The sequence below is a fragment of the Nicotiana sylvestris genome, chromosome 3, assembly GCF_000393655.2.
Source record: "Nicotiana sylvestris chromosome 3, ASM39365v2, whole genome shotgun sequence".
NCBI classification, from domain to species: Eukaryota; Viridiplantae; Streptophyta; class Magnoliopsida; order Solanales; family Solanaceae; genus Nicotiana; species Nicotiana sylvestris.
The window spans coordinates 183964728-183970214 of record NC_091059.1 but is presented as its reverse complement, the minus strand read 5'-3'; the positions used below and the strand labels follow the sequence as shown (position 1 = coordinate 183970214).

Here is a 5487-nt window from a genome sequence, read left to right as displayed (position 1 = left end):
TTTGCTGAGTTGAAAAGGTCCAAATATGAACCTAAACTATTAAAAATAGAGCAATTATGCCCTCTATTTGCATTTGGGTACAAGGAGGGCACAATTTTGTACCCAAATACGCACATCAGAGACATGTAAAAGTGGAAATTGTGATAGTAACTTATAGATGTATCGATATGCGGTTGCAAATTAAAACAGGAAGACGAAACGAAAAAAATTTCACCATTAATTACTTGGTACTCTAATAATAAGATTTTGCATTAAGAATTGATATTACAATGTAAAAGGTCATTTTATTACGAATACATCAATGACGAACAATGGCATTGTATCCTTTGAGAAGATCCGAATTCGGGTCCCTCTAATGTGGTATTGTTTGGTTAACTTACATGCTAGGACTTGGGAGTACAAAAAATATAAAAATCAAATCACACGAATTTGATCCGGTAAGAAAATAATAAGTGAAGCAGGAGGTTGATTTTTCGGTGAAATTTCTCGTCATCGTAGTAATTACTATGTAAAAGATATGGCACGACATTCCTTTCCCCCTTTTACTTACAAAGAAAACTTTTTCTCCGACATGGATTTTCAACTTAGCAAAAAGTATTATTTTATATAGAAAAGGGTCAAATATATTCTTGAATTATTGAAAATAGAGCAATTATGGCCTCTGTTTGTATTTGGGTCCAAAATTATCCTTGATGGGGAGTCTGATGGTGGGGATAGGTAAAAGTGAACCACTTTATTAACGTCAAGGATAATTTTGTACCCAAATACAAACGGATGGTATAATTGCTCTATTTTTAATAATTCAGGGACATATTTGGACCTTTTCCGAAGAATTTATATAGACAACAAATATAAACAAAAATTTAAAAGTCGCATTTTGAATTTAACTATAATACATAATTACCGGTCATTGTTGTCCCCCTATAGAGTTGGAGAAAATAATGATAATCCTTCAATTGCAATCAATTCAATAATGACCAATTAATCAATTAACTAGAAAATAAACCAATTCATGTAATTAAAGCCTTAATATAGCTTTGCGAATGCACCTTAAATTTCATTTAAGAAGACGTTGGAAGAAGCTGAAGGATAAATAAATGAGAAAATTGATCGAGAAATTGCCGCCAAAAGACAAAGCAGCTCGTCTATGTGCAGAGCCCATTTGGATTAGCTGAATTGAAGTAGCTGATAAGCATTAGATGCTAAAAAGCACTTTTAAGTGCTGAAATTAATTTAATAAATAAGCAGTTATGAGTTTGGATACAAGTGCTAAATTGATAATAAGTTGTTGCAGTATTTGATAAAAAAAGTGTTGATAAGCTCTTATTTGTTAAAATGATTTAAATAATCTTAGAACTCTTTACACTTATAAGGACATAATTTCTTCAAAACTTTAGATTCCATATTTATTATAATACAAAATATTCTATTTATCATTTTATTTTATATGCAACTATGCTTAGATAAGATAATTTTTATGATATATAATTTATTTTATGACAAGTATATAATCATAAGTTATAATAATTAATAAATTGACAAAAGTTACTCAGCAAAAATAAACCTAAATAGGACAAAATTTTTGAAGAGAAACAAATATTGTTTTCATCACTACAGCACTTAGAAAGCAATACACCAAAAATTTGATATGTACTCATTTATTACATACAGTTCAAAGATTGATACATAATTACATTGCTACAAATATGTAAAGAAATAGAGAATTTGCTTATCTTAAATAGTCAATGAGAATTGCATACTTGAAGGGGGGAAGGGAGGAGGGGGGGGGGATTAGGTTGAAAAAAAACTTGAGGCAGTGATTATCGATATAGGAGTTTTGTTCTAAAAAGAATATTTTAAGGATAAAATAGTAAAAATTTTAGTCAAACTTAGAGTGCTTATAAGCTAAAAATTCATAAGTTGTGGGTGGCGAGTTTATAGCTTTTAGCTTATTTTTGACTTATATTCACTTGGCTTATAAACAATTTTAACTTTACCAAATGCGTAGATAAGCCGAAAAGTGCTTATAAGCTAGTGTGACCAGCTTATAAGCTTAGCCAAACACCCTCTTAATCTTAAAATTATTTTTATCCATGGAATAATATTAAAAAAATAAGGCGTTTGATACTGACATAGTATGTGTTTGTATCAACAATACGCTGTGCCCAAATATACTCATTGAACCGGTTGACGTTCTATGTATTATTTAATCCTCATATTAACGTACTTTTTCCCGATAATAAGGCGGTTCATACTCAAATGTATAAGTTTTGTATCAACAATCTTCATATTTCATATTGTCCAAATCACAAAAATGGTATTGTTTATCGCAATTTGAGACTCTCAAATGACGCAAAAAGAAAAAATGTCTTAGTCCATTCCATTGATGGTCTACATTGATATACTAAGTCCACAAGAAAGTTGATTATTCTATTATAGTGTTTTATATAACAGCCTTGAAATAGAAACTGATATTTCATAGTTGATCGACTCTCAGCCCCCCCCCCCAACCCCACCCCACCCCACAACCCCTAGGAGTAAAAAAGAAAAGTATGAAGGCAATACCATTGCCATATTTTTCTTAAATTGGATGTGGATGGCCATTTTGTTGACGGGTGATGGTTAACTGAAGTTGTATTATTTGTCCCTTTTGCTAACAAAATCAAACCCATCCGGTTGAGAGTTCAAACTGCAAGATGCTACGGGCACAAATTCATCATGATGAAATATTACCATTTTCTGCGGCTCCAGAAACCATCCGTTAGGCCTCAAGATTTTCATTCCGGCATAGCACAAATATCAGAAAGAGTGCACAAAATTAGTCGTACAATAGTTATGAGTGAATTACCTCATCCCCTGCATTAACAGAATTGATTCTGCCCCAGTTGGAGTGTTGTCTTTGAAAGGTCCCTCAAAGTTCCTTGTATTAACAACATCATAGTAAAATATGAGTTTTCCAGTATAGTAACTGATCACAAATCAAAATTATGTAATGATATAACAGTCCAAGAAATAAGGCTTTGAATTATTGAGAAAAAATGGAGTCTTGTCCCACCCCGCACTTATGCATTACTTTATATCTTGATGGAAATCAGACATCAAATATGTTGTCTTACACTCGAAACACTTACCTCTGGTTGCAGACGAATGCAAAGACAAAGAAAGAGAACTCAATTGAAAAACAAAAAGATTTAATAACTATGCCTTTTTGGTTGAAAAGAGAAGAAAAGATAAAAAAAAATCTAAGAATTATTCTGGTCCTCAGGAGACAAGTAGGGAGCCCAAGAGGAAAATCTTGATGGGTCTATCCCATAATTTAAGGAAGATGTCTTTCTTCACTTCTAAGTTTTTTGCAGTCACCGTTTTTTGAATTGTCAACGTTTTTGAATTGTCAACATTGAAGAAAAAGAAGAAAATGTGTGTGCAAATTATCAAATATAGTAGGCTTCAGATAGTGAGGCTTCAGCTATAAAATGAGAGCTCCGGCTCTCATTTCTACACACCAAAAAAGAGAGAAAGAAAGAGTGAGGCTTCACACACAGAGTATAAGAAAATAGTCTGTGAGAAAAATAGAAAGTGAGCGATATCGTAGTGAGGTGAGAATATCAAAAAAGAGATATTTCTTTTGAGAGTTGTAATGGTCCGTGGAGTATTTTACTCGGACCTACAAAGTGTAAAATTCCTTGCTATAGTGATGTCAGTTGCTCCCCTGGGGGTCGTGGGTTTTCCCTTATTCAAAAGGATTTTTCACATAAAAATTTTGGTATCATTGTCACTCTCTTATTCTTGCTAATTACCGTATATCGGTACTATATTATTATTCTGCTTTTATTATCATGAATATTATTTCTGCGGGGGTTTATTCCCAACAACTGGTATCAGAGCACAGGTTCTGTTCGTTCACACAAGTACTATTCATTATCGGTAGTACTATACTCGGTGAAAAAATGGTCCAGAGTAAAGTACGAGGTAACAAAATTCAACAGAGATAGTGATTTCTCAACATGACAAAGAAGGATGATGGATCTTCTCATCCAACAAAAATTACACAAGGTACTAGATGTTGATGCCAAAAAGCCTGATACCATGAAAGCTGAAGATTGGGCTGACTTGGATAAAAGTGCTGCTAGTGCAATCAGGTTGCACTTATCAAATGATGTGGTACATAACATCATTGATGAAAACACCGCATGTGGAATTTAGACAAGGTTGGAAAGCCAATACATGTCCAAAACGCTGACAAATAAATTATACCTGAAGAAGCAGTTATACGCCCTACACATGGGTGAAGGTACGAATTTTTTTCACATTTAAATGTATTTAACGGACTAATCACATAGCTCACCAACCTCAGAATGAAAATCGAGGAAGAAGATAAAGTCATCTTATTATTGAACTCGTTGCCATCTTCGTACGATAATAGCAACAACCATCCTGCACGGTAAGATACAATTGAGTTGAAAGATATCACATCGGTTCTCCTACTCAATGAGAAGATGAGAAAGAATCTAGAAAATCAAGGACAGACTCTCATCATAGAAGGTAGAGGCAAGAGTTATCAAAGAAGTTTAAGAAAATATGGTAGATCTGGAGCTCGTGAGAAGTCTAAGAACCGATCCAAATCAAGATCCAGAAATTGCTACAATTGTGATCAACCAGGTCACTTCAAAAGAGATTGCTCAAATCCAAGGAAGGGCAAAGGTGAAAGTAGTGGCCAAAAGAATGACGACAACACAACCGCCATGATGCAAAACAATGATAATGTTGTCCTCTTTATAAATGAAGAAGAAGAATGCATACACTTGTGAGATCTAGAGTCGGAATGGGTGGTTGATACAGCAACATTTTACCATGCCACATCGGTAAGAGAATTTTTTTTGCAAATATGTAGCAGGCGATTTTGAAACCATGAGAATGGGTAACACGAGTTACTCAAAGATTGCGAGGATCGGTGATATTTGTATCAAGACAAATGTCGGATGCACATTGGTTCTAAAGGACGTGCGACATGTACTTGATATGCGGATGAACTTGATCTCGGAAATTGCTTTAGACCGAGATGGATACGAGAACTATGTTGCGAATCAAAAGTGGAGATTCATCAAAGGATCATTGGTGATTGCAAAGGGAGTTGCTCATGGCACGTTGTACAAGACAAATACAGAAATATGCCAAGGTGAACTAAACGCGGAACAAGATGAGATTTCTGCAGATTTGTGGCACAAAAGAATGGGTCTTATGAGCGAGAAGAGATTGCATATTCTTGCCAGGAAATCACTCATTTCTTATGCCAAAGGTATAACGATAAAACCTTGTGACTACTATTTATTTGGTAAGCAACATAGAGTCTCATTTCATATAACGTCTGAAAGAAAATCGAATATACTTGATTTGGTATATTCTAATATTTGTTGTCCAATGGAAATTGATATGATGGGCGGTAACCAATATTTTGTTACTTTTATTGATGATGCTTCACGAAAATTA

The 5487-nt window shown here is 34.0% G+C and overlaps 1 long non-coding RNA gene across 1 annotated transcript; it reads right to left on the bottom strand.

The window, feature by feature from the left end:
- Positions 1 to 2529: 2529 nt before the first annotated feature.
- On the bottom strand, positions 2530 to 3270 carry LOC104217635 (uncharacterized). The gene is made up of 3 exons (XR_708799.2): positions 3132 to 3270; positions 2849 to 2920; positions 2530 to 2739 (listed from the first exon to the last, which is right to left on the bottom strand). It is a non-coding gene; the product is annotated as an uncharacterized lncRNA (long non-coding RNA).
- Between the last annotated feature and the right edge of the window lie 2217 nt (positions 3271 to 5487).